The sequence below is a fragment of the Macrobrachium rosenbergii genome, chromosome 53 (assembly GCF_040412425.1).
Source record: "Macrobrachium rosenbergii isolate ZJJX-2024 chromosome 53, ASM4041242v1, whole genome shotgun sequence".
NCBI lineage: Eukaryota > Metazoa > Arthropoda > Malacostraca > Decapoda > Palaemonidae > Macrobrachium > Macrobrachium rosenbergii.
The window spans coordinates 52,435,338-52,461,676 of record NC_089793.1 but is presented as its reverse complement, the minus strand read 5'-3'; the positions used below and the strand labels follow the sequence as shown (position 1 = coordinate 52,461,676).

General features: G+C 44.7%; 1 protein-coding gene across 2 annotated transcripts in view; it reads left to right on the top strand.

Moving 5' to 3' along the window:
• The first annotated feature begins 2,112 nt into the window (after positions 1-2,112).
• The window catches only part of LOC136834468 (zinc finger protein OZF-like), a 55,738-nt gene continuing 31,511 nt past the window's right edge, over positions 2,113-26,339 (top strand). The window contains exons 1-2 of one of the 2 annotated variants that reach the window (XM_067097073.1): positions 2,113-2,228; positions 16,974-17,107. The gene's annotated coding sequence lies outside the window, so the exon portion shown is untranslated. The remainder of the gene's footprint in view (positions 2,229-16,973; positions 17,108-26,339) is intronic. The other variant, XM_067097074.1, reaches the window with a different exon arrangement.

Below are 26,339 nucleotides of genomic sequence, written 5' to 3'. Positions count from 1 at the left end.
AATTGTATTTCTCCTAACTATACAAACCTGAGGTCCTTTACATTACATTTCATGCCCACCTCATGCCACCCTTCAATCTGGCCGCTGGGCCGAAAAGCAAATTGGAATGTTTACATCCGGGCAGGCGGTACTCCCGCCCCCCGGACGGTAGTTAACCGCCTAACCACCTTGTTCGAAAGTTCAACGGCTGTTTCCAGCTTCGTTGAAAGTAATTCCTAATGTAGAGGACCTCAGGTTTGTGTAGTTACAGTAGGAAAAATATAATTTACTTAAAAAAATTGTGATTTTAGAATTTATATTCTTGATAACGAGCTTGAGAATTATCTTAGTTTTTTTTTATGTTAATGTAAACTTTGTAAGTCTGTCCAGTAGCCTGTTTATGGTAATTGTGTAACTTGTCAACTTTTCCCCAATAAAACCCGAATGCAGGTGTCAGGACGGAACGAGTAGCTTTTTGACTCAACTTTTGAGTCGACCTCTTATTTGTCGTCGTTTAGTGATGTGTGTGTGTGTGTGTGTGTGTGTGGACTTGGAAAAGGTGACTGCCCTGTGTGGTAACTTGGTTCATTTGAGTGCCATTGAGTTGTAATTCCCTCTGAGTAATTCATTTTAATTTGTCTCTTGTATAACTACCCATTTGATATGTTTAACCTTTAGTTATTAAATTAATGATAAGTTTAAATTCAGCAAGTGCATTTCAGTGTTCCTCCATTTGATTTCATTTTTACTGGTTTCAGTTTTTATGAATGGTGAGTATAATTTCATCTGATAAACTTGTATTGTGTTCATACTTTAAAGTTACGCAAGTAACCTGCAGAAATGAGAGAGAGAGAGAGAGAGAGAGAGAGAGAGTACCTCTCGTCGTCTCTCACAGCAACTCATGATCTGAGCTCATCTCTCTAGGAGTTGCTCAGGAAGTGGAAGTACTTAATTGTGTTACTGTACTATTCATTAATAATATTAGTGAGTTAGCCTTGTTAGTACTGAATTGGGTTGAGAGATATTTCTCCATAATTTAGAAACTGCAAAGGGTGCGTGGTGTTGTTGTTACGTAAGACTTTTAGCAGTTTTTGACCAAGTAACAACATTAAGAAGCATAGGCTACAATCCACTTGTCCATACGGTCACTTTTTTGCCATCGGCAATCTTAAGACAGATACGTTCAGTAAGAAACATTAGGCTACCAAATTACGCTTACGACGAAAACGAAATAGAGAATTAAATAAGTGAAATAAGATATTAAATATATAAAATTTGATTAAATCTGGACAATAAAAAGTAACTTATTTTAATTGAAATATATTACAAATTCGCCAATTTTGTGAGGTACATTTACCGTTACCTTGGTTAACATGTACGGTGGAAAGTAGGTAATCTTGCCAGAATGCTTTATTAATAATATTTAGCTGTAAAATAACTCGGTTTAATGCTAAAATTATATATCTTTATAATTTTTTTTGCATTTTTAACGTGACATGTTAAAATACGCAATTTTACCTCACAATTACCTAAAATACGAGATGTTTATGTCACCCCAAGAATGCCTTAATTATTTTCATCAGTCAAATAACTCTATTTACAATTAAAAATTATATACATGAATTATAATTTTTACATTTTTATCTATTTAACGTGTTAAAATACGTTATTATTAACCCATAAATAAGTAAAATAAGCTACAACATTTGCGATACACTTTTACTCTTACGTAAATTTATTAGGTATGGTAGAAAATAAGTAAATAGTAAAAAATGTTTTTTTAATTACATTTATAAGACAAAATAACGAGTTTTATATTAAAATTATATAATATTACCGTATTTATAGCATACAAGTTAATTTAAATGTTAAAAAACCTAAACGTTAACCCATTGATGACAAATAAAACCACTATTTTTGCGAAACTTAAATACTTGAATTTGTACGGTAGAAAACATTTAAGTCGCCAAAAAAAACTTTATTGAATGCATTTGTATGTACAATAACTCAATTTTATATTGAAATAATGTATCTAAATTATATTTATAAAATTTTTAGTGATATAAAACCTTAAAAAAACCAATTTAAAACCCATAAATGACTCAAATAAGCCGCCCTAATCACCTTCGGTAGAAAGCGGCCAACTGACCCGTGTAAACAAACAGCTTTCTCGTGTATGGAAATCTCCAGAGTCAGTCAGAAATCACTCAATTTTGACCCGAAACATTGACTGAATGATCGAATTGAAGGTCAGCCGATGTGAATTAATGATTGAAGTTGAATTCGCGAGTTAAAATTTATGTAAGAAATTTGAGTTTTCAAGTTAAATATGGTCGAATGAAGTGAGGCATTAGCGGTCTCAAGGCGCCTAAGGTTACGATTGTCAGTGTTTATGAAACGTTATTTAAGCCGTTAATTCCGTTATTTTTTGTAATTTCCGTCAATTAAATAACGCTGATGGTTAAATCATTGATTGAAGTTGAATTCCCGAGTCAAATATTGGGTTAAACTGGAGGTGTTGGGTTAATTAGGGTTAAATTTATCATGCATTCTCGGTCTCGTGACTTAACAGGTTTTGATTGATGTTACGTATTCGTTATTTAATGGTTATTTCAGCCGTTACTTCAGTCGTTTTCTTTTTTTAAATAACGCTAAAGGTTAAATGAGTGTTAAATTTGAATTTGTGAGTTAAAGCTTGTGTTAAATTTGGGGTTTTAAGTTGGGCACCTAAGGTTAGGAGTGCCAGTGTTAATTAACCGTTATTTAAACCATTATCTCTGTTATTTCCGTTATTTAAATAACGTTTAAGGTTAAATCTGGTAAATCTAAGCTACAACTCTGCACAGAGTGTTAGGGTACCTTGGAAATTGATTTTAGGAAACCCATTATAAAAGGAACTATACCAACCTAACGCACCCTAACCTAACCTATCAGGTTGTGTTACTTAGCCGGGGAGCAGCGTCCCCCAGCGAAGGAAACTCCACTTCTTACCCAAAGCTCCCCTATAACATTGGGCATGCGCGAAAGCATGACAGAATGGCCAGCAAACAACTTATGAGGTTAATTACAGGTTAATTACAGTCGACCGACAAAAAATAAATGTAAATTCTTGATAAGCCACCAGAATGCTATAGGAAAAATCAATTTCCAAAGTAATACCTGATGTGCAGCTATTGCTTAGTTCTGTCCTAAATCTATAATTAAAGTTGAATTTGCTGGTTAAAAATTGGGTTAAAATTGAGTTTCATCTTGCACAATATACAAACCCTCGGTCCTTTACGTAAGGAATTACTTTCAGCGAAGCTGGAACGGCCATTAAACTTTTGAACGAGGCGGTTAGGCAGTTAACTGCTGTCCAGTAGGCGGGAGTCCTGCCTGCCCGGAAGTAAACATTCCAGTTTGCTTTCGGCCGTCGTATGATGCAGACGTGTTTGCTGACTCTCTGCCCCGATCGCCTTTTTGCTTTTTTCCCGATGGGATCTTTCCTGTTTTCCTTTGTGTGTACAACTGCTTGTGTGGTTGATATATTTGTATAATATGCAAACCCACGAATCATCTAGACCTGTATGAAAGGCTGTCACCCAATTTGTGTGTCCTGGTGTTGATGGCAAGGGTTGCACACACTTCCAGCCTCCCATTCATGTTGACCCTCATGTCCTCTGCACCAGTTGCAGGGGCATGACTGTAACCTGGGATCTACTTGGTCTCCTGTGCAGTGGGTGAATTTTACAGGAGGAAAGCTTCGAAAGTGTCATCGGAGGGGTACACGCTGCCGACTGCACCTTTGGTTGCTAACCCTTCTTCATTTCTTGCTTCAGCCAAACTTCCTCTCATGGCTGTTTCTCCTTTGGGAGCGATCTCTCCCTCTTCGTCTTCACTTGCTTTGTCGGGTGAAGATTGTTGTGGTGGTGGTTGGCGATCAAGACGATCTCTTCTTGGGGGCCTCCACTCGCTCTGAGGGGAAATTTTTCCTTTGGAACGAGATGGATCTCCCTCTGCTTACCCGACTTTGTTTCCTTCTTCAGGTCAGGTGGCTGACCTTAGGCGGCTGAGCTCCATCAGGTGTGGATTTCCTTGGGTCTCTCAGGCAACCCATCAGTGTAAGGTATCCTGGTGCACTTGAAGGCATCGCGTGCTCTGGAGTTGCATGTGGTGATGCATGCTGCTGTCACTACCTCTACGACATCAGCGACCATGGCGGCGTTCGCAAAGGTTCCCACGCCGGTATCTACGCACTTCCTGATCCTGATGACCCCAACGGTGGTGGACCAGACTGTCGCTCATGCCTCTGCTCCCCAGTACACGTTGTCCTTTCTGCCTACTGCCTTCACGGTTCCAATTGCTCCCTGCTGCACCTGTTGCCCCAGCTGCTCTTGCTGTTTCTGCTGCTCCAGCTGCTGCTGCTGCCCCAGCTACGCCGGCTGCTCCTGTGGTTCCTGCTGCTCCCTTCTGGATGGGAGACCTGACCGCCATCCTGAAGATGTCGAAGAAGAAGTCAAGAAGAGGGGTCATAAGGTGTTGTCGTCGTCTTCATCTCAGTCTTTGACTTCATCGTTTGCTGCCTCCTCCCCTTCTGATTCTGAGGCTTGCTGGCCAAAGAAGAAGACGGCTGCCTCTCCTGCCCAAGAAGGCCCACCATGAGACTTATAAGTGGCTGCTTCCCTCCACAGGGGAAGCAGTGGGATCTCTCACTGGCTCTCCTCAGTCTTCAGACCTGGGAACTGTTTCGTACACCCCACTGGGTTCTCCCGTCTTAGGAGCCTCAAGTGTGCGAGCATCCAAGGTTTGTGCCCTCAAAACCAGCTCTGAGAAGGCTGCTTCTGAGACTGGTTCTGTGCCAGTCTCTTCCAAGAGATAGGGGGAACATGTGGCTCTGAAGGGTACTATGCTGAACTGGTAGCTCACAAGATTGTCTCCTACATACTCTAAAAATCTGAGATATTTCCTGTGTTTAGGGTGTACAAGAATATGGTGGAATGCCTTACAGATGTCAGCAATGGTTGTGAGGGGGTTAGTTCTAAATTCAATTAGTTTATCATACGGCAAGGACACGAGCGACGGACCAGTATGCAGACAATCATTTAGAGATTTGGTACCTCTGCTACAACTACTTGCATTGAAAACTGCTCTGACAGGAGTTGTTGTTGAATTTTTCAAGACAGGATGATGAGATAAAAGTGTGCCCTCTTCTGGTCTCAGAGCCACCTACTCTATAAAGTGTAATTCCGTATTTGTTCCAACACGATATACAGACTGTTGGTCCTTTACATTAGGAATTACTTTTAGCGAAGCTGGAAACGGCCGTTGAACTTTTGAACAAGGCAGTTAGGCAGTTAACTATATACCATTTTGGAGGCGGGACTCCCGCCTGCCCGGATGTAAACATTCCAGTTTACTTTGAGCTCTCATCAGGTGTGGACGTATATCTTTGCTCTCTGCCCTGACTTCCGTCGAACTGATTTTCCCCTGTGGGATCGTTTTCTTATTTGCTGGTATGAAAGCCTTTGATAAACCTCGTAAGCCCGTCTTCCCCCAGCATGTGTGCCCTGGGGTTGGGAGCAAGAAGTGTAATAGCTTTCGATCTAATGTTGACATGGACCCACGCACCCCATTTACTCTTCTTGCAGGGGCGTGTGTATTCACGTACTTCACCATGTTTGGGGTGTTGTTCCTGGTCTGCCGAGCAGCCGCAGCCACTCCCACCACGTCTACAGTCACCATGACTTCCTTCGCTAAATTGCCAGTGACTGTCGCCTCGCACCTAGGTATCCAAGTATCAGCTGCGCCTGCCTCTCACCATGCTGTGCTGCTGCCACCTGGCTTCCTGGCCCCACTATCCCTGCCAGGCCCCTCCAGTATGGTAACCTCATCTGTGCCCTGCATCATGGTTGCTGCGCCTGCTATTCCTGCTGTTGCCGACCTACGCTCGTACCCCACTCTGGTCCTGGCTCCTTGCTTACCTGGCTCTCTGCTCAGCCTGGCTCCTGTTCCTGCTCTGTCCGTGCTGACCACCCATATCTTGACTCCTGGCTTCCCTGGCTTCCGCGCTGCTGCACCTGCCCCAGTCGCTGCTGGTCCGATTGTTGACGTCTCCACTGCTTGGGTTGCTCCTGCTTCCCTGACCCCCCCTGGCTGCTCCTATATCTTCTGCTACCCCCTCCTGGGTGGGAGACCTGATTGCCATCCTGAAGAAGATAACGAGGAAGAAGTCGAAGAAGAGGTCTCAAAGTGTCCTCGTCGTCGCTGTCGTTTGCTACCTCTTCCCCTTCTTCCGTGACTCGTCGGTTGAAGAAGAAGGCGGCTGCCTCTCCCCCCTTAATAAATCCCGCCTTGGAACTTCTAAGGGACTGCCTCCCTCCACAGGGGAGGCAGTGGGATCTCTTGCTGGCTCTTCCTGGCCCTCGGGCCAGGGAACCAAATCGTTGACCCCCGGGTCTGCTGTTTCGGGAGCCGAGGGCATGCAGACCTCGGTTTGCACAGCTGTTGCCACGCCTAAGAAATCTGCTTCGAAGGCTGGCACTGTGTCGGATGCTCGTTCGTGAGCCGCGCCCAGTACTTGGGTCTCTAAGGGGACTCAGGCACCCCAGACCAGCACCAGAGAGACCTCTCTCCATACCGATTCAGGCACAGGACAAGAGAAAGAGCTGGGACATGCAGGTGTCTCTGCTCTTCCTGCTGGCTTCTTCACGTGCCAAGCAAGGTTCCTGGGTAGGTGCTTCGGCCTCTTGAGTCCGAACACCTATGGTGATAAAGTAGGAATGCTATATGCATATAAAGGACCTAATAATGAGACAATCACAAACAAGGAAGCAGTTAAAGACCTTGGTGTGATGTTGAATAGGAATATGTTATGCAATGATCAAATAGCAATTCTGTGGGCAAAATGCAAAGCAAAAATGGGAATGCTGTTCCGGCACTTCAAACAAGAAAAGCTGAACACATGATTATGCTTTATAAAACGGACATTTAGTCCACTTGAATATTGCAATATAATATGGTACCCACACTACCAAAAGGATATTGCACAAATAGAGAGCACAAAGGTCATTTACAGCTAGAATAGAAGAAGTTAAGGACCTTGACTACTGGGAAAGACTACAGTTCTTAAATTTATATAGTCTTGAAAGGAGAAGAGAACGCCACATGGTAATTCAAGCATGGAAACAGATAGAAGGAATTACGAAAACATCATGGAACTAAAAATATCAAAAAGAGCAAGCAGAGGTAGATTAATAGTGCCAAAAACTATACCAGGAAAACTAAGGAAAGCACACAGGACATTAATCCACCACGCACCAGCATCGATAATGCAGCGTCTATTCAATGCGCTACCAGCTCATCTGAGGAACATAACAGGAGTGAGCGAGATGTGTTTAAGAATAAGCTCGACAAATATCTAAGCTGCATCCCAGACCATCTAAGACTGGAAGATGCAAAATATACCGAAGATGCGTTAGCAATTCTCTGGTAGACATCAAAGGTGCCTCACACTGAGGGACCTGGGGCAACCCGAACGAACTGTAAGGTCTGTAAGGTAAGGACGGAGAAGAGGTCCCCTGTTCAGTCTTCTCGCAAATTCCCGGCCACGAAGAAGACTGGGGCCTGTCAAGAGAACAGTACAAGTTCTCATCAGCCTGCCATGCGCTCGACTCCGCCCAGTCCCCGGTCTCATTCACTTGGCCAGCCTGGCTCGGTGGAGTCGAACACCTGGCTCAGCTCACACAAACCGCTCCGCTTTCCTCGGGACAACACTTCAATGAGGCAAAAACATTTTCCTCGACTCAAGTTGCTGTCATCACTGCGGGGTGGTGACCACTCTTGGCCTGCTGCTACCACTGGTTCAGCCAGTAGGACTGGCGGGGGTGCCTAATCCTCCTCGCTTGTCCCCTCAACCTCCTGGGCTTCCCCTAGGAGGTGCAAGTCAGACAGGAGGAACTCTGGTGAGTTGTCTCCCCGGAGTTCGACTACAAAGGCTTATGCTCCTGGCTCGGTCCTCGGATCGACCAGATTGTACGTAAACATAGTCCAGGATGGATCCCAGGGGTCTGCCAAAGTTCTTCCTCCTGCCGGGAGAGTACATCAGGAGGACCACGCCCTGGAAGGACTCAAGGGTCCTCTTCCCCTGGATGCAGACACCCCCCAAGATAGAGAGGACGTTTGCAGAGGTCATTGCATAATTCATCAGCACAGCAACCTTGGGGAAGGGACCTGGCCTCATCTGTGGATTGCCCTTGACGCCTCAAATCCTTGTGGGGTCCGAAGAAGGAACCAAGGTTTCAGTTGGGCTGCCGTGGTCCACAATGGCTGAGGGGTTCTCGATCAGGTGAATGGTCTTGTGTCCGGGCAAGACAATTCACTTCGTCTGAACCGCTCAGACAAGTTGTTTCCCCCTCCTCTGTCTCGACAGAAGCGATTTTACATGCCCTGGAAGAGGCATTGCCTCCTAAGCAGGTTGACCGGGACTTGGTGCATCTAAGCCCGGGTCTCTCATTGCAGCAGCTTACTGTGGAAGGTATCTCCCTTTTGCAGCAAGAAGCAGCAACCCTGGAAGGAAGGCGGCACAGCTATTTCTGGGCCACTCGCATTGCGCTTCCTGATTTAGCTGCCCCGGCAGTTCCTGTGTTTCCTGGCCACCATCCTGTAGGAGATGCCGGAGAAGAGATCAAGGAAGAAGTCCTGTGAGATGTGGTCATCTTCTTCGACTTTATCTTCGACTTTGTCTTCTCGACTTTGTCTTCTGCTGCCTTCTCCCCTTCTTCCTCTGAGGCTCGTCGGCTGAAGAAGAGGAACAGTGTCTCTCCCTCCTCTAAGAAGCCGCGCTGTGGGGCTTCTAAGGGGCTGCCTCCCTTCACGGGGAGGCAGTGGGATCTCTCGTCGACTCTTCCTGGCCTTCGGGCTCGGGAGCCGAATCGCTTACCCCATGGTCTGGCGTTTCAGGAGTCGTGGGTGCAGGCTTTGGTTTGCGCTCCCATCACCATTCTAGGGGTTCTGCTTCTAGACTGGTGCTGTGTCGGGTGCTTGACTTTGTCGAGTCACACAGAGTGCTCAAGAATCTTCAGAGTCTCTTGCATCCCAATCCGGTGTCGGAGAGACGTCTCACCATCCTGGTTTAGGCACAGGATGAGAGAAGGAACAAAGATATGCAGGTGTCTTGGTTCTTCCTGCCAGTATTGTTTTGAGTGTCCGATCAGTTCCAAAACAGTGCTCGGTCAAGTTCCCAGACTGTTGTCTCGATCCCAAGAGTTCGGAGTGCCTGGAGAGGCAAGGAGGAGGTTCCCTTCAGAGGTCCTGCAGGACTTCTGAGGGACTACCTCTATTTGGAGAGACAGTGTGTTCTCATGTTTGGCTCTTCCTGGCTCTTGGGGTTGGGAACCGATTCACATTCACCATTGGGTCTTGTGTCTCAGGGGGCCTCGAGTGTCGCGACCTTTCAAGACCGCACTCTCGATTCCAGTTCTTAGAAGTCTGCGTCTAAGACTGATTGTACCTGTCCCTCCCCAGTTTTCTTCGGAAGCCGAGAGGAGCTTACCACTGATGATAGTTATTATGAGATTCGGGAGTCTCGTTGAGCACTTGGACTCCTTGGAATATCTAGTTTGGATTCTTTGGGATCACAAGCGCTTGACTAGGGGGTCATCGAGTGTCCGGGATTCTGAAGAATCTCCGGCACTCCCCAAACCAGTACTAGGGAGTTCACTCTCAGGTCTGGTTTAGGCACAAGATGAGAGAAGGTGTCAAAACATTTGGATGTTTCGACACCTCCTGCCTGCTTCGCTTTGAGTGCACTCGGTCAGTCCCAAAACTCGTGTCTCAGACCCCTGGTTTCAAGCACTCGGGTTAGCAGACAAGAATCCCCTTTAAACCTTCTTTTGAGGGGCTTTGTAGGGTCTTCTTCAAGCTGCACAATTGGATAGAATGATGGGAACAAATTTAGAGATTACTAAAATCTCTTGACTTTCCTTAACCTAATTTATTTCCTTAAATACTACAATGACCAAAAAAACTTAATATGATTAATAAATCTTAATCTACAGAACAGAAACTTAACTACCTTATCACTATAGTTCATCAAACCTTATTCTACTCAGTCTTAATCCTTTAGTTTCCCCCGCCCTTCTATCAAAATAACCTTAACCTAAAGAACTGTAACTTAAGCTATTACAGTCTTAATATTACCAGTATGTCTCTTAGACTTCTTCAGATTGGGAGTTAACTTGCTTAACATCAGCCAGTTGTGGATTTCATCAAACTCTCTTCGCAGCAAATGTGTCGAGATCAGCACCTTTTAGGGTTTAGAGTCATGTATGGAGGAACAGAAGAAGAGTGGCCTGACCAAGTGTTTTATTTTCTTTCCTGCAATATGGCAGCTTCACGCTCTCTACATTCCTTATCACTTCTCTGTCTTATCCCTTCAGCTAATTGCAACAACCCTACCACAGTAAGTGCCCTCTCGTATAATTTTATTTATTTTTCTCTGTATGCTACCACCACAAGTTGGGCAGTGGCTTACATCTTGGGTTGAAGGGGAGCAAGCCACACTATCCTGACACACTCAGCAAAATGCAAATAAAAAAAAAAAAAAAAAAAAAGATTTAATACTTGGTTGTGACATTCATAAACAAAATATACAAAAAACATAAAAACAAATTTCATCATGCAAACCCAAACTTAGCCTACCACAGCTTCATCCTCAGAGGAGATTAAAGCTTGTCTGAGGACAGCGCTAGTTCACAGCTGAGCTTTCCTTGCTCAGCTCACCCCTGCTTGCTCGGCCAGCTACCGATCGCGTTTACATGATTGGTTTGGATTGGCTCGCCCAGCCCCTGGTTGTGTTTTGAGACTAGCTTGGCTTGCTTGGCTCAGCTTGCTTCAATCAGCCCTGATCGTTTTCACGATATCAGCTCAGGTCCCTTAGCTCGTGCAGTTTGGCTTGCGTGCCCAGCCCCTGATCACATTTACATGATAGACTCAGCTCGGAGAGCTGAATGCTGTCGAGGTTCTCCTTCCGGGAGACTCATCTCAAGTGAACTTTAGCTCTCTTCAGGTTAGCGCTTTGCCGTGGCGTTAGCGCTCTCCTTCCTTCCCGCTGCTGTCATCATCTCTGGTTGATGATCGCCTGCAATTGGTCTCTCCTGCTGGTTCTTCTAGTAGGACAGGTAAGAGTGCATTTTTCCTCCTCTCTTCCCTCAAACCCTTTTGGTTGCTGCTAGGGGATGTGAGTTGGATAGAGAGGACTCCAACAAGTTTTGTTTCTTATCGGAGTTCCGCTACAAGGATCTTCATCTCAGGCTCGGTTCCTGGATCAGCTCGCCATACATCTGAGGACTTGAAAATGGTTTTCTGGGTTCTGGCAAGCTTATCCCTCCAAGGGGAATAGATCTGAGGAAGGGTCTTGCTCCCAGGAGGACATTTCCCAGAGATCTTCACACCGGGTCATCACAATGATCTCAGGGAGAGGACTACAGCATCCCCTATGAATACTCCTCACTGCTCCTTGCAGGGGTTTTGCTGGGGCTGCCACGGTCCTTGCTTGCTATAAGGGCCTTCTCGACCAAATGAATGCCTTTTCCCTGGACAAGAAGTTCATTTAGGTCGAGCCACTCAATCAAACTCTTCCCCCTTCTTCCTCAAGAGAAGCAACTCTTCTTCCCTCAAAGGGTTGTATGCCAACTAGCAGATTGTCCTGACTCTGCCTCACCTGGACTTGGATCTCTCACTGTTTCTCTTTGCCACGAAGGGTGTCCTTTCTCACAACAAGAGACAGCAAACCTGGAGGACACCGCTATGGTGTCCCTTCAGGTAGTCTCTCGATGAATCTGTGATCCTTCACTTTTTCAATGCTATGCCTCCTTGGATGCGATCATTCTTGAAGAGGTCTCTGCCTTCTAGAGACTGTTCCAGTTGGGGGGTGGGTTCACCTACCCAGTACCAGACAGCAACCTGTGGGCAATTCTGGTTTTAAGAAGAGGGACACTGTCCTGATTCTGATCTCCAGTCTAGTAAGTCCCAAGGCATCACATTCCCTCAGGAAAGGACCTTCACTCACTTCTGCCTCCCTGTTTTGCTAGAGAGTAGGTAGATACTGCAGTAGTCAAGGAACACGCTTGAACAACTGCCTTGTCCTCTGGACAGTGGCGGGCTAGCCCTTCCTCATCCCTTAAGAAGTCTCAGGCTCCAAGGGCACTTGCAGACCCACCCAGCCTTCCTCGTTCTCTTCTTAGAAAGTTCATATATGTGTGTTTCAACCTCTTTCCATCAGGAAGAGGGCAGAGGGAGGAGAGGAAGGGAGAACGCTTGGAACGGTGTTCTCCTCCTGCTGGTGCCTTTGTGAAGGAATGACTGTCAAGTCATTGGAGTATATGACAGCAACATAGCCAAGACCTGGCAGTGGTTATTCTTCAGGAGAAGTATCTTTTTTTTCCTCTGGGTCTCAGCCACCTTTCATTGAACTTTGGTTCCGTCTCCTCTCCCTTGTTCCCGACTTCGTCACTGTAGAAGCTGTTCCCTCAGGGGCAGCTTTGCCCTTGATTCTCTTCATGGAGAATGAAGGAGATCTGCTTCCAGTTCTTAATGCTTTCCTCTCTGGAAGGATAAGGGAGGATTTAGGCTGGTGCTTGATCGACAGGAACCCCTGAATATGTCTGCCTATTCTGCTCACAACATGCTTCTGTTCTCAGATGCACTGACTGGGGAATAAGTGCACACCTTTAAGACTCTTGTCTTCAAGGTGTACGACCGAGATGATAAGTTCCTTCTCATTAACATCCTGGAACTCAGGGCAGTTTGTTGGCCCTCCGAGAGTTTCAGGATCAGTTTTTGAGGTACTCACCACAATAGTGGCATATGTTGGTTGACTTTGCAGGTGCTCGAGTGAACTGTGGTGCACTCTGTTGAGCTGTCAGCCAGATACATTCCAGGCAGTGGGATGTATTGACAGGCAAGCTCAGCCTCTAGCATCAAATGATGCGGATGGAGAGCTCCCTTCACTCAATTCTTCACAGAGATTATTATTGTTATTAAAGTAGTTTAACCAGACCACTGAGCTGACTTTCAGCTCTCATAGGCTGTCTTCACAGAGAGGTTGCTCGACTTGGGGCTCCCTATTTTTCTGTTCGCCTCCCGGCTCAGCAGAAGTCTGCGGGTCTTCTGCTTCATCTTACCAGACCCATGGACTGCTATGGTGATCCGTGCTGACACAGTGGGACAACCTCGACGTCTTCATCTTCCCTTCGTATTTGTCTAATTCACAAGGTGTTCAGCAAAATGTTGTTTACCCCGAATTTAGATGAATGCTGGAAGACTTTGCCTTTTGCCCGACTTGCTAGCTCTACTTCTGAGGCACCAAGAAGAGTTCCTCCCTGACCCCACCTTCTGTGTCAGCGACATGTGAAGCGGTTCCTCAGGCAGTACAATCCCTGTGCCTTCACGACTAGAGACTATCCGACTTCTCTTGCAAGCGTAGGCTTCTCGTCGAGTGGCAATGGAGATAGCCGGATATCCCTATCAATCCTCTGCAGCAGTACCCAGGGATTGGAGCCCTCTTAACTGGTTGGTGTCGTTGGCGTGACTTTTTTCTCTGGTCAGATCTGCTCTTCAGCAGATTGCGGACTTCCTCATCTTTTTCGCCAAGAGTTGCTTCTCTCCGGTTCAGTTGTGAAGACTTAGGTCCACATTCGACCTAATCTTTCACCTGAAAGTAGCCCTTTTCTCATCAGTTGAGATTTAGCTACTGATGAGAAGCTTCAATCAGTCTTGTTTTCCCAGGGACCTCAGGTCTCTGGACAGCATGTGACTCTTGTTTAGGGTTCCTGTCTTGTGCTCCGCACGTGCCCTTGTGAGAGTCATCATGCAGAGTTCCGACTCTCAAGACCATCTCTTCGTCTTGCTCCGGAGTACGAGAAGAGGATAGATGATCATCATGGACCTTCTTTGCTGTGAAAATTCAACGGATGGGGATCAGTGGCTCGGCTCCGTCTCGGATGTCGTAAGGAACTCTGTACTCATTGGCACCTGTTGGCAGGTTTGAATTCTTCATGATCCCCTCCCCCTTGGACTTTGTAGTCAGTGATTCAGGTCAGTCGCTGCTTTGTCCTGTTAGGGTGCTGCGGTATTTTCTGAAGAAGTCTCGACATCTCTAATGGATGTCAACGACTTTTTGCTAGTACTAACTCATCCAAGAATGAAGTGTCCAAGGACACGTCTTTCTTTTTGGCCTATGAGACAATTGGAAGGGCGAACTCTGCAGCTGACATTGATGACTCCTATACACTTCACCCAAGAGCTCACAAAGTCAATGGCTTGGTCCATCCCTTGGTCTGAAAGCAGAGATGTGGTCCCATCAGACCACATTTATGTCTTTCTACCTTCGGGTTTTTGCCAGCTAGTCCTTGGAACCCCCTTTCCTTGGACCTGTGGTGGCTGCTCAACAAGTTGTGTTTTCTTACCCAGCTCCTATAAGAGGACAGGTAGCATCTCGCCTGAGGTGTACGGTTCTGGAAGTGAGAGGGATTACGAGAGTGACTGGCCTCTCCCCCTCCTCCTCCCTCATCCCCCTGTTTCTCTTCCTTCGGGCAGAGAATGGGACTCGAACCGACACTTGCTGGAACTGGCATCTGATGCGGTAAGCTTACACATCGAGCACCCGTTTTATTTTTCTTTTCTAGAATCATAGAAGCAATCTTGCTCCTTCCTCTAGCAAGGGGAGGAAAGAGACCCTGGCAATAAGACAAACCCTTTTCTGGGTTTTGCCTTACTGCCTCGGACTCTAGATTCTTCCCAGCCTTTTTTCACATGAATTAAGATTCCTCATTCAAAAAGGTCCAGAAGTCTTACAGTTGATCTCGCAGTTCCTATACGCTGATCAATATGTCAGAGGCACGGTACTCCTCTTTGCTCTCTCAGCCAGGAGGAGTAGCCCAGGTGTTGCGAACTCCAGTCAGTTCAGACTCGCTCAGATTCCTCCCTCCAACAAGTGAGTCTTCCTAACGTAAATAAAAAAATTGTGATTCTTCTGAGGAAAAAACACAGCCTAAAAACAGGCCAAATTTAAATTTTTTTTTATTTTTAAACATGTATTCACATTCTATTGCTCCCAAAACTACAAAAAAATGCCTTACTGTGCTTTTATTATGCACAAAAGTTGGGTAACAAGGCAATTTAACACTGGAAAGAAAAATCTATTGGTGTTAAAAATAAAAACTAGGAAAATTAAGGAAAACTAATGGTATCTCAACCATCACCCACTTGAGATTATGAGATTATGAGTGTTTTGGGTACATAACTACATTTATATAATTAGAATTTCAATATTTCACATTTGAACGTTGAAATTTTCAATTATCAAACATGTTTTATTGTTACTTTTCAATCTTATCTTGAAACCATGAGGTACTGGGGTCAGTTATTGCAATTTCAGTGCATTTGAACAGGAAGAGAGGTATGAAAACTGTGTGATTGGCAGCAGTTCCTTAAAAGTATGTATGATACAAGACATATACTGTATGTATTCAGTATCCAACATGTTCAACTGAAACTTATATCATACATGTATCAGATTCAGAGGTATGACAGCATGCCATGTTTATTATATAGTGTTTTGATTTTGTGATAGATGAATATATAAGGCATGCTATAAGTGAAATGAAGACTAGACATTTTAAACAACGAAAAAATAGGACAGTGATCAGTGTTTACTTGGCAGTGACAATTGCCTTTAAACTTTACTATTTTCTTATTTCTTTTGATTACTAATGTCGGTAAATATTATGATGAAGTTTTTTCCTGGCAAGTGAACAAAAGAACTAGCCTATATGTGCATGGCTACTGCATGCCATATTTTTGGTGGTGGTACAAGGGTTTCCTTTGATGAAAACTAATAAATCATAGGCTACCAGCAAGCTATGGTAGCCTATGGTAGGTTGCAAAATGTTTTTGCCCCCAGAATGATAATAAAAGAACGCAATAATCATTGTCTGTGTGATGTTTTGTTAGGGTTGGTGGCAGTGTAGTGTAACTGCTCGGGCTATACTTAGCCAATCCCGTAAAAGAAAATTGTTCTGCCTCAATATATATACAGCAATAAAAGAAGAGAAAAATCATATTAAAATGGACTGCAAAGAAATATCCTTATTTCAATGATTCCTCTAATTCCTGTAATCTGGAAGGAAGGTGTGAGTCTTAAATAACATCATAAGTCTATAGAAACAGTAAGTAATGTCTTCAAAAATGGAGAAATTGGATCTAAGAAAAAAAAATGCTTTTTTCCTGGATAAAAACACGAAATAAAAAAAAGTTTTTTTTTTCACAACCCCATTCCTGGGTCAGCCCTTGCCCACGTTCCTGTACAGGAACAGTCGGGCAGATAGTGGAATCAGAGAATTCGTCGTCTTCTCCTTCATCTTCATTGTGTGCTGTCATCTCCTCCCCTTCTTCTTCCAAAGCTACCAAGCAGAGGAAGAAGAAGGGTGCCTCTCCCAACCGTAGAAGTCCATAGGGCTTCTGACAGCCAACCTTCTTCCACAAGAAGGCTACGGGATCTCTCGCTAGCTGTACTAACAGTACTACAACTCTCAAGTTGTCTATCTGGCATGGGAGCAACCACTGTCCGGGTCCCACAGGGGAAGCAGAGGGATCCCTCGTTGGCTCACCCCAGTCTCCGGACTTGGGGGCTGCATCATGTACCTCACCGAGGTATTGTGATACAAGAGCTCTAGTGTGCAGGTCTCCGATTTTCGGTTATCATCACACCCTCAGAAACAGAACCCCGCCAGTAACCTGGGACTGCCTGTAAGGTTTTTAGTTGGGGAGGGGAGGGGCTGTGGTACCTATCCCCCACAAATACCGGGGATTTACTGTATACAGTATGCTTGCTTTAGTCTTTAGGACATTGCATATTGATTGTTACTGAGGAAAACATTAATGTCTGTATACGTGTACTAATGTAAGCCTAATACACTTCCTGTATATTTATAATGATCAGTTTCTTTATCTTGCAGATAATTTGTGCCTCACTGAATGAAGACTTGGTCAGAGGTCCCAGGAAAGTCAAGTTGAAGTAATCGTCAGAAAGGAAGTGTATATCTTGGTCTTGTTGGGAACCTTTTAGGACCACTGTCCATTTTATTTTTCTGTAAGTATTTATAAGATTACTTGTATGTTGATGAGTACTGTCGTTCATGTATGGTTTAAAGTATAACTCTGGAGGTTAGGAACTTTCTAACTGTTTAGGCTTAGCTCTCTTGGCATCAGAATTGAAAAAACAAAAGTCATTTGTTCCCACAAGGGTAAAAACCTTCATCTGTTTTATGTGAGTATCTATAGCAAGAAATTAAAGTCTTTGAATCATAATACTATGGTCTGCAGACCTTTCCTTTCGGCTTGTGTCAAGTCGAGAAATCTCCAACTGAGTTGTATTTTTTCATTTGTGTATGATGAAGGCATGTTGTGGACATGAGAGAGTGTTTGTGAGTATGTGGCTGCTTTATATCACCCATGTATGTTGATTCTATTATTATTATTATTCAGAAGATGAAACCTATTCATATGGAGCAAGCCCACAGGGGCCACTGACTTGAAACTCAAGCTTCCAAAGAATATGGTTCATTAGAAAGTAAGAGGAGATAAAGGGACATACAGGAAGAAGGGATCCCACTCACTTATTAAAAAAAATAATGAATAAATTAACAAATAGATCAAAAATGATTGAAATGCAAGGAGAATAGTATTGGGGTAGCAATGCATTGCACCTTCGCTTGAACTTTTGAGTTCCAATTGCATGACAGTGTGAGGAATAAAGGACCTCTGGAACCGAGAAGTTTGACAGCAATGCACATTTACTACATATTGGTGCTGCTGTTCAGCGAAGCGGTTGCTCTCGGCAGGAAAGGGGCTCAGGGATCAGTTGCTTATGTGCAAGATCTCTGTTGAAATACAACTTACGAAAAAGTGACAAACAAGAGACCATCCGTCGATAGTCCAAGTCATAACAACTACTGCTGGAAACAAACCCACCACCACGAACCACTCTATCTAAAAGAGGTAAATCTCTGGCAGAAGCAGACATCCACACTGCAGAGCAGTATTCTAGTAAAGGGAGTACAAATGACCTAAAACAGGTTGCATTGATTGTATCACTGTTATAAATATATGAGGCCTTGCCAACAATACCTAACTTTTTACGGCATTTGCTGAAACTTTCATTAGATGCTTCTCAAAAGTTAGATGTGAGGCAAAGGTTACACCTACAATAGTTGAAGCATCAGACTAGTTCAGCAAAGTTCCGTCCACCTGAAGGGGAGGATGGGGTGGGAAATCAGTATGAGATCTGTTAATCAATAGTGTTTTCATTTGATTGGAGTTCAGCCTCATACCCCACTGACTACACCATTACCTGATCCCGATTGAGGCTGAGGGCAGCTTCATTTCTTAAAGGTGGAGACTTTACTTCACCCACAAGTGTTGCATCATTGGTACTAAACAATTTGTTCCTTTTGCATGGGCTGTTTGTGCTGAGGATATTCCTTGTGACTGCCAAGAAGAGGAAGAACACAAAGTCTCTATCAGCAGGTAATACTCCTCCCCTCACTCTTGTTTCCTTATGTTACCAACTCTGCTGTGACACTTTTGGGCAACTAAGCTGGGCCCTCTGCTCGTGAAGGTTACTAGTATACAGTAGCCCACAATATTTGGGGCAGGGGATGGAATAGGGACCACAACCACTTGCAAATAGGTAAAATTCGTGATTACTTGTTACCCCCTCAAAAAACGCTTATAACTGCCTATTGTTCCTACACAAATACAAACCTTCGATCTTTACGTATAGAAGATTACTTTCAGCATGCGCTGGAACTGGCCGTTTAACTTTTAAACAAGGTGGTAAGGGTGGTTAGGTACCAACGGTAGGGTGGGAGTCCAGTCCACCCAGTCGGTACGCATTCACTTTACCTTCAGCTGCAAGCGGAGATAGACGTCACCTCTGCCCAACTGAACCGTTTGACTTAACAGCCTTTTGTTTTTGTTTGTGAATATTTGTGATACATGAGTGTAGTTGTTGTTTTGCTTATATTCTGACATAATGCAAACCTATGACTTAGTTGTTTTGCTTACACTGATATGATGCAAACCCAAGGACTTACAGTAAACCCCCAATATTTGTGTTCTCACATTTTCGCGGACCTATCTACAAATTATTTTTGGGAAACTCAACCATTCAGATTTTTTATGAACCTATTCTATTTTCAAATTATTTTTGACTAAAACTCAGCTGTATCTACATATACATTTTTTCAAATAAAGATTTACAATAGTATTCTGTATTATATTATTAAGTTTTTAAGATTCAATAATTGACTAAATACTATACTGTGTCTACATATACATTTTATGATAAAATAATGATTTACAATACTAATTTGATTTTCAAATTATTAACATTAACTGTTTAATAAAAATGTACAGTCAAAATTAAAGACAAATAATAAACAATAAATTTTTGTTAAATGGATTAACATTCCTCAAGAGATTAAAGAGAACTCTCTCTCTCTCTCTCTCTCTCTCTCTCTCTCTGTTTTTTGCTGGAAGGGTGTATTTATATATTTTTAAGGGCACAAATGTTAAAGACGACTTGTTCCTACATGATATACAAACCATCGGTCCTTTACATTAGGAATTACTTACGGCGAAGCTGGAAACAGCTGTTGAACTCTTGGACAAGGTGGTTAGGCAGTAACTACCGTCTGGTAGGTGGGAATACCTGCCTGCCCGGATGTAAACAGTCCAGTTTGTTTTTGGTCGTCGTGCATTGCAAACTTGTTTTTGGAACTCTTTGCCTGACTGTCGTTAAGCTCTTTTTTCCCAGTGGGATCTTTTTTTTTATCTTTTTGCCTATAGATTGTGAGTGTTTGATATTTGTTAATATGCATACCCACAATTTTTGATAGCCTTGCGTAGGCTGTCATCCCCAGCGTGTGTGTTGTAGGGGTGACAGCTGTCATCCCAGCGTGTGTGTTGTGGGGTTGTAGTGTTGCTCTTTGCCACCTCACTGGGATGAAACTTTGGAGGAAGGTTGCGGGCACCGTTGGAAAATTTTTCGCTTCCCTTTTATTGGACCTCATGCTCTCTGCTTGTACAGGGGCGTGACTGTATCCCTATTCTGAATTGTGCTAGTGTTGCTCTTTGCCACCTCACTGTGGGCAGAGGGAAACTAATCATCTTTGCTTTCTTTGGGATTACTAATTGTTTGGGGAGAAACTTTGTGACCACGATTTCCATGTATAGGTCCTGTGGTCCCATTTACTCCTCCTGTGTCTCCAGTTTTGATTGCTCCTGTTGCCCTGGCAACCAGTCACTGGGCAGCTCCTGCTGTGCCTCCTGCCCCAGCTGCCTGGTTGCCCCTGTTGCCGCTGCTGACGTTCCTGAAGCTCCTGCCAGCCAGGCTACTCCTGTCATGCCTCCTGCCTCAGCTGCCCTGGTCGCTCCTGTTGCTTCTCCTGGTGTTCCTGTTGCGTGGACCGCTTCCGTTGCACGTCCTGATTTAGCTGCCCTGGTGATTCCTTTGTTTCCTGACCACCGTCCTGTAGAAGATGTTGGAGAAGAGATCGAGGAAGAAGTCCTGTGAGATGTAGTTGTCTTCAACTTGATCTTCAACTCCATCTTCTGCTGCCTTCTTCCCTTTGTCTTTTGAGGCTCACTCCGAAACTGTTCGAAACAGCAGCCCAAGAAGAGGAAGGGTGCCTCTCCCTCCCCTAAGAAGTCCTGCCATGGGGCTTCTAAGGGGCTGCCTCCCTTCACGGGGAGGCAGTGGGATCTCTTGTCGATTCTTCATGGCCTATGGGCTTGGGAACTGAATCACTTACCCCAGGGTCTTGCGTTTCGGGAGTCACGGGCCCGCAGACTTCGGTTGTGCTCCCATCACCATTCTAGGAGTTCTGCTTCTAGACTGGTGTCGGGTGCTTGACTTTGTCAAGTCACACTGAGTACTTGAGAATCCTCGGAGTCTCGTGCATCCCAAACTGATGTTGGACAGACCTCTCACTGTCTCTGTTCAGGCACAGGTGAGAGAAAGAACCAAGACATTCAAGTGTCTCAGTTCTTCCTGCCAGTACTGAGTTTTGAGTGCTTGGTCAGTTACGAAACAGTGCTTGGTCAGGTTCCCAGCCAGTTGTCTCTGTCCTGAGAGTTTGAACACCTAGAGAGGCAAGGAGGAGGTTCCCTTCAGAGGTCCTGCGGGACTTCTGAGGGATTACTTCTCTTTGGAGAAATATTGCAGTGATTGTTTTTGTATGTTTTATATTCTTTTGCAATGCAAACCCACGAATCATCCCAGCCTGTGTGGAAGGGCAGTGCCCAGCGTTTATGCCCCAGCACCACTTCTAAACCATGTACCCATTACCGCTCTCCCGTTGATGTTGACCTTCATGTCCTCTGTACTAGTTGCGGGGGGCATGACTGTAACCAGAACTCTGTGATGAGTGTCGTCTATGGTCGCCAGTGCAGTGGGTAAAGTTTTTGCAGAGGAGGAAATATAAGAAGACTTCCAAGGTGTCGTCCGGGGGTAACACTCCTCCAACGATACCATCGGTTGTCGACCCTTCTTCCTCTTTCCTTCCTCCTGCAAAGTTTCCCCACCTTGCTGTCACTCCTACAGGAGTGCTCTCCCCTTCATCATCTTCACTTGCTTCGTCAAGTGGAAGTCGGCGTTGGGGGCCGGGTGATCAGGACAACCTCTGCTTGGTAGTCTCCATCTGCTCTGAGGGGAAGGTATCCCCTTTGGAGCGGGAGGAGACTGTTGACCCCAACCCGACTTTTGCCTCTTCAGGTGAGACTGAACCCTGGGAGAGGTGGCTCTCCCTGATCTTCTCAGGAGTTCCTTCTGTGCAAGGCCTTTTGAGTTACTTGGGATCTTCTTGTGCCCATGTGATGCCCCTGTGACTCATGCTACTGTAATCACCACCACTACAATGGTTATGATGACTGCCTTTGCCAAGATAACAACCTGTATAACAATGCATGCTCTGCCTTGGACTACCTGCTGTCGTTGACCATACCTCTCCACATTCTCTTGCTCAGGTTTACCCTATGGTAACCCTTCCTTCTGCTGTGCCTGATGCTGTTCCTGCTGATCCCTCCTCCATCGGGGACCAGCTTCAAGTGCTCCTGAAGATGTCTTGGAAGAAGTTCAAGAAGAGGAGCCATAAGGTATCGTCTGCTGCCACCTCCTCACCTTCTCCTTCCAAAGCCCACAAGTATGGGAAGAAGGTTGTTCTCCCCCTTGAAGAAGTCCCATCATGGGGCTTCCAGGGGCTGCCTACCTCCACGGAGGCAGCAGAGAGATCTCTCGTTGACTTTCCCCAGTCTCTGGACTCAGGGGCTGTGCCGCGGGTCTCGCTGGGACCCCGTGACTCAGGAACTTCGAGTATGCGAGTTGCACTGACCAGCGCACTCAAAACCAGTTCCAGGAAGTTACCTTCCAGGGCTGGTGTAGTGCTTCTGTCCGTGTCTTCAGACACTCTGGTAGAGGAAGCTAATGATGATCATTCTGTATGTGATTCGGGAGCTTCAAGTGCTCGGACCTCCAAGCAGGGCCAAATCACTCCGGGTACTGGGGGTTCCTTGAAACCTAGGTCACCTCCTCCAGCACTGGGGAGTCAACTCCACGGTCTGGTTCAGGCAGTAGAGAGAAGGTGACTAAGCATGCAGATGCTTCTTCACCCCCTGCCAGTGCTTGCTCAAGCACTTGGCCAGGGTCCTGTCCAGGTGTTTCTGACTTGAGGGTCCAAGCACCCAGAGAAGCTTTGAGGAGATCCCCCACACAGTCTTCTTTTCATCTCCCTGGTGAGGACAGCCTGAGTTCACGCCTGGGAGTACGTGATTGCTCTCCCCCGGTCAGCCCCCCTTCCCGTGAATTAGTCCTCTCACCTGGCCACAGCCTCCACACACGTTCACGTGAACCCATGTGCTCTCCTCAGGACAGCACCCTGCCACATCCACAGGCGTGAGGGCGCTCTCCTAGACCCATGCAGCCTTCGCCACCATGGGTTGGTGATCAACCATGGCTTTCATCCTCCGACAGGGCAGGAAAGAGTATTTGATCCCTCTCACCTATCCCCTCAACCTCTTGGGGTTATACTGGGAGGCTTGAGTCAGGTAGGAAGGACTCCGATTAGGATGCCACATCCCAACATAGCCCCACCACGAAGGCTTACGTTCTGGGTTCAGGCCTTGGATCAACTCGGACGTATGTCCAAGTTGTTGAGAACTGATCCTGGGGTTCTGCCGAGGTTCTCCCTCCTGCATGGAGAGTAGATCGGGAGGACCGTGTTCTGGAAGGACCTGAGGGTGCTCTCCTTCAGGATTCGGACACCCCAGAGATACAGGGGACCTTTCAGAGATCATAGCACTGATCCGTCGGCACAATGATCTTGGGGACGGGGCCATGGCTGCATCTGTGGATCGTCTGTCACGCGTTCAAGTTTTTTGGGGACTGAAGAAGGAACCCAAAGTTTGGTGGGCTTGCCATGGTCCATGCTGATCGAGGGGGTTTGGAGTAGGTGAACACTGGGCTCTAGACGGGAGAGTTTGCTTCGCTCCAATTGTAGGTGCTTTTTTTCATTTACACAATTGGTGCAGGGTAATTGGTACAAATTTAGAGGTTACTAAATAAAACTCTGACTTTCCTTAACCTAATTTATTACCTTAACCATCAGAAAGGGAACTTGACTGTAATTCTTCACAACTTATCCTACCTTCAATCTTAATACTACAGTAAATAAAAAAAAAATACTCCAGCTGCATACAGTATCAACCAAACAATCATCAACCAAACAATGTTTATACAGAAGATATGAAATTAGTAATTTGGTGCAAAATATTGACACACACTTCTACAACAATATGTCTTTTACATAAATTCACTCTTCATTTCACTATTCTAACAAAACACATTGAGCTCAAAACCACAAAAAACTCAACAGTTCATTTAAAGATTGCAAAACTACATAATTGCAAATAGCTTCATGAAAAGAAGTACACAACCACTGCAAATGTAGTCCAAATTACAGTAGGTTGTTCAGGATCAAATCAACAGCAGTTAATTTGGAAAAAATAACTTATGCCTGTCTAACTTTCCTCTATCCTGGGAAGTTCTCTTACACTGTAAACACTGATACGGTAAACCCCCCGGATTCGTGTTCTCACAACTCGCGGACTCGGCGATTCACAAAATTTTTTGTGGGACCTATCTATAAATTACTCGCAGGAAAACTCACCCATTCACAGATTTGTTCATAGAGCAATATTCTGTATTTTCATATTATTTTTGTGGCTAAATACTGTGCTGTACCTACATGTACATTTTATGATAAAATAATGATTTACATACTAATTATCAGATATTACTATTAAGTTTAAGAAGATTCAATAATAACATTAATAAAAACAATAATTCTCTCTCTCTCTCTCTCTCTCTCTTTCTCAATAGATAGATAGAAGAGAAGAGTGGTTGATAGCAAGATATACTCTCTCTCTCTCTCTCTCTCTCTCTCTCTCTCTCTCTCTCTCTCTCTCTCTCTCTCTCTCTCTCTCTCTCTCTCTCTGTTACTGGCTGGAAGGGTTAGAAGTACTCACGTATATATTTTTAGTGGTAAAATGTTTAAGATGGCTTAGAAATGATATTAATAATAATGTAATTTCAAAGATTAATACAGTAATAGAATAATAGTTCAAGGTATATTTGATGTAGGATGCTGGTGTAAGGTATGCATTTGGTATTTGAACTTTCAAGATAGGTAGTTAAAAGCATTTGTATGGGCCTGGGGATGTTAACTATTTGCAGCAGATTTTAACTGTTGACTGTATTATGGTGGGGGCTCCCTAATCCTCAGAAGAAAGCCAACTGCATCAGCTAGTGGACCATAGTATGTTCCACCAGATGCTACAGCCACAAGGTAGGCCAACAACAGTGCCAACACAGACTTTTCACCACAGTTCCTGTCAGTAGATATCTACTCCCGTATAGCTTCTGCCGAGGAAGTATCCTATTACAGATTAGGGCTCTAACATTTCAGGTGAAGGGGAGCGCACTTATTTAGTCCCAACAGCTCAAGCAAACCAAGTAAAAAAGAGATAAAACAAACATAAGTACTCATGTGGTCAAATACTTCACAAAACACTAAACCAAACATAATGAAAAACAATAGAGCATAAATGAATACACAGTGGTTCCAAAGAGACAAGCCTCTTCTTACAAACCCGACATTCCATTCTACCACCACACATCCCTTTACTAAATAAAGGAAATCTCATTTCCTTTTTTTTCCTCTCTCAAAACCCCTTTCTCACTACCCATTCATACTCTGGAACTGGACCTTGACTTCGGGTCCATGGCCTTGCATTCACCACCTCTTCTTCACGTACTTCTACTCCAACCGCACTAGACTCTTCCAGCCTTGGTGCCGAACCATTCACACCAACCTCGTTCAAACTTTGGAGACTGCATTTGCTCCACTCTCACTAACACCTGACGTGGATTTTATCATCTCTTCCATACTCTCATTTATTTCTGCTACATTCCGACTCATGTTATCCAAAACTTCCCCACTCACACTCCTTAGTATGCTAATTCTTTCCCACTTGCACTCAGTCTTTCAACACTTTAAATCAGTGGAAACACACACACACTGTGTGCGTACTGTCTTTCTCATGACCCAGTGTTGTTTCCAGTCCATCCAAATATTGCGTATCCTTGTCCACATTCCCTGCACTGTACTCACCAAGTTCACTCCTTCCACATCCCACTCAAATCCCTCAAAATCAATTACACCCTCATTTGCACTGCCACCAAACAACACCGCAAGGGTATTTGCACTCCTCACGTTTACTGACTTCCTCAAACCCTCAAAATCAAACCCATTACGCATACTCTCTCCAAACAACCCAGCAAACGTACCCTTACTCTTTCTACTTCTCCTTTTAGACCTCTTAGGTTCCATCAACACTAGCTGTTTATCTCCCCAATTTATATCTTCTATTTCTTCACTCTCCTTTCCTTCTCCTTTAAAAACCTCCTAATGGGATGCTCCATTATGTAATTTGGTGGTTCTCACCATCTTCTCAGCTGATTATAATGTGCTGATATTACCTTTACGTTTCCTTCTTCATTCCTGTCTTGTAACACACAACTCAGTCCATTTGACCACACCATTTTCATGACAAACGGACCTTCATACTTCTCACACATCATACTCACTGTCAATCTTTCTCAACCACTTCCTTCAACATCTTATCACCCACTGAAACTCCTCAAACCTTTCATTCACCTGCCTCCACACATCCTGCTCTTCTTCATTGAAATCCAACCTTGCTCT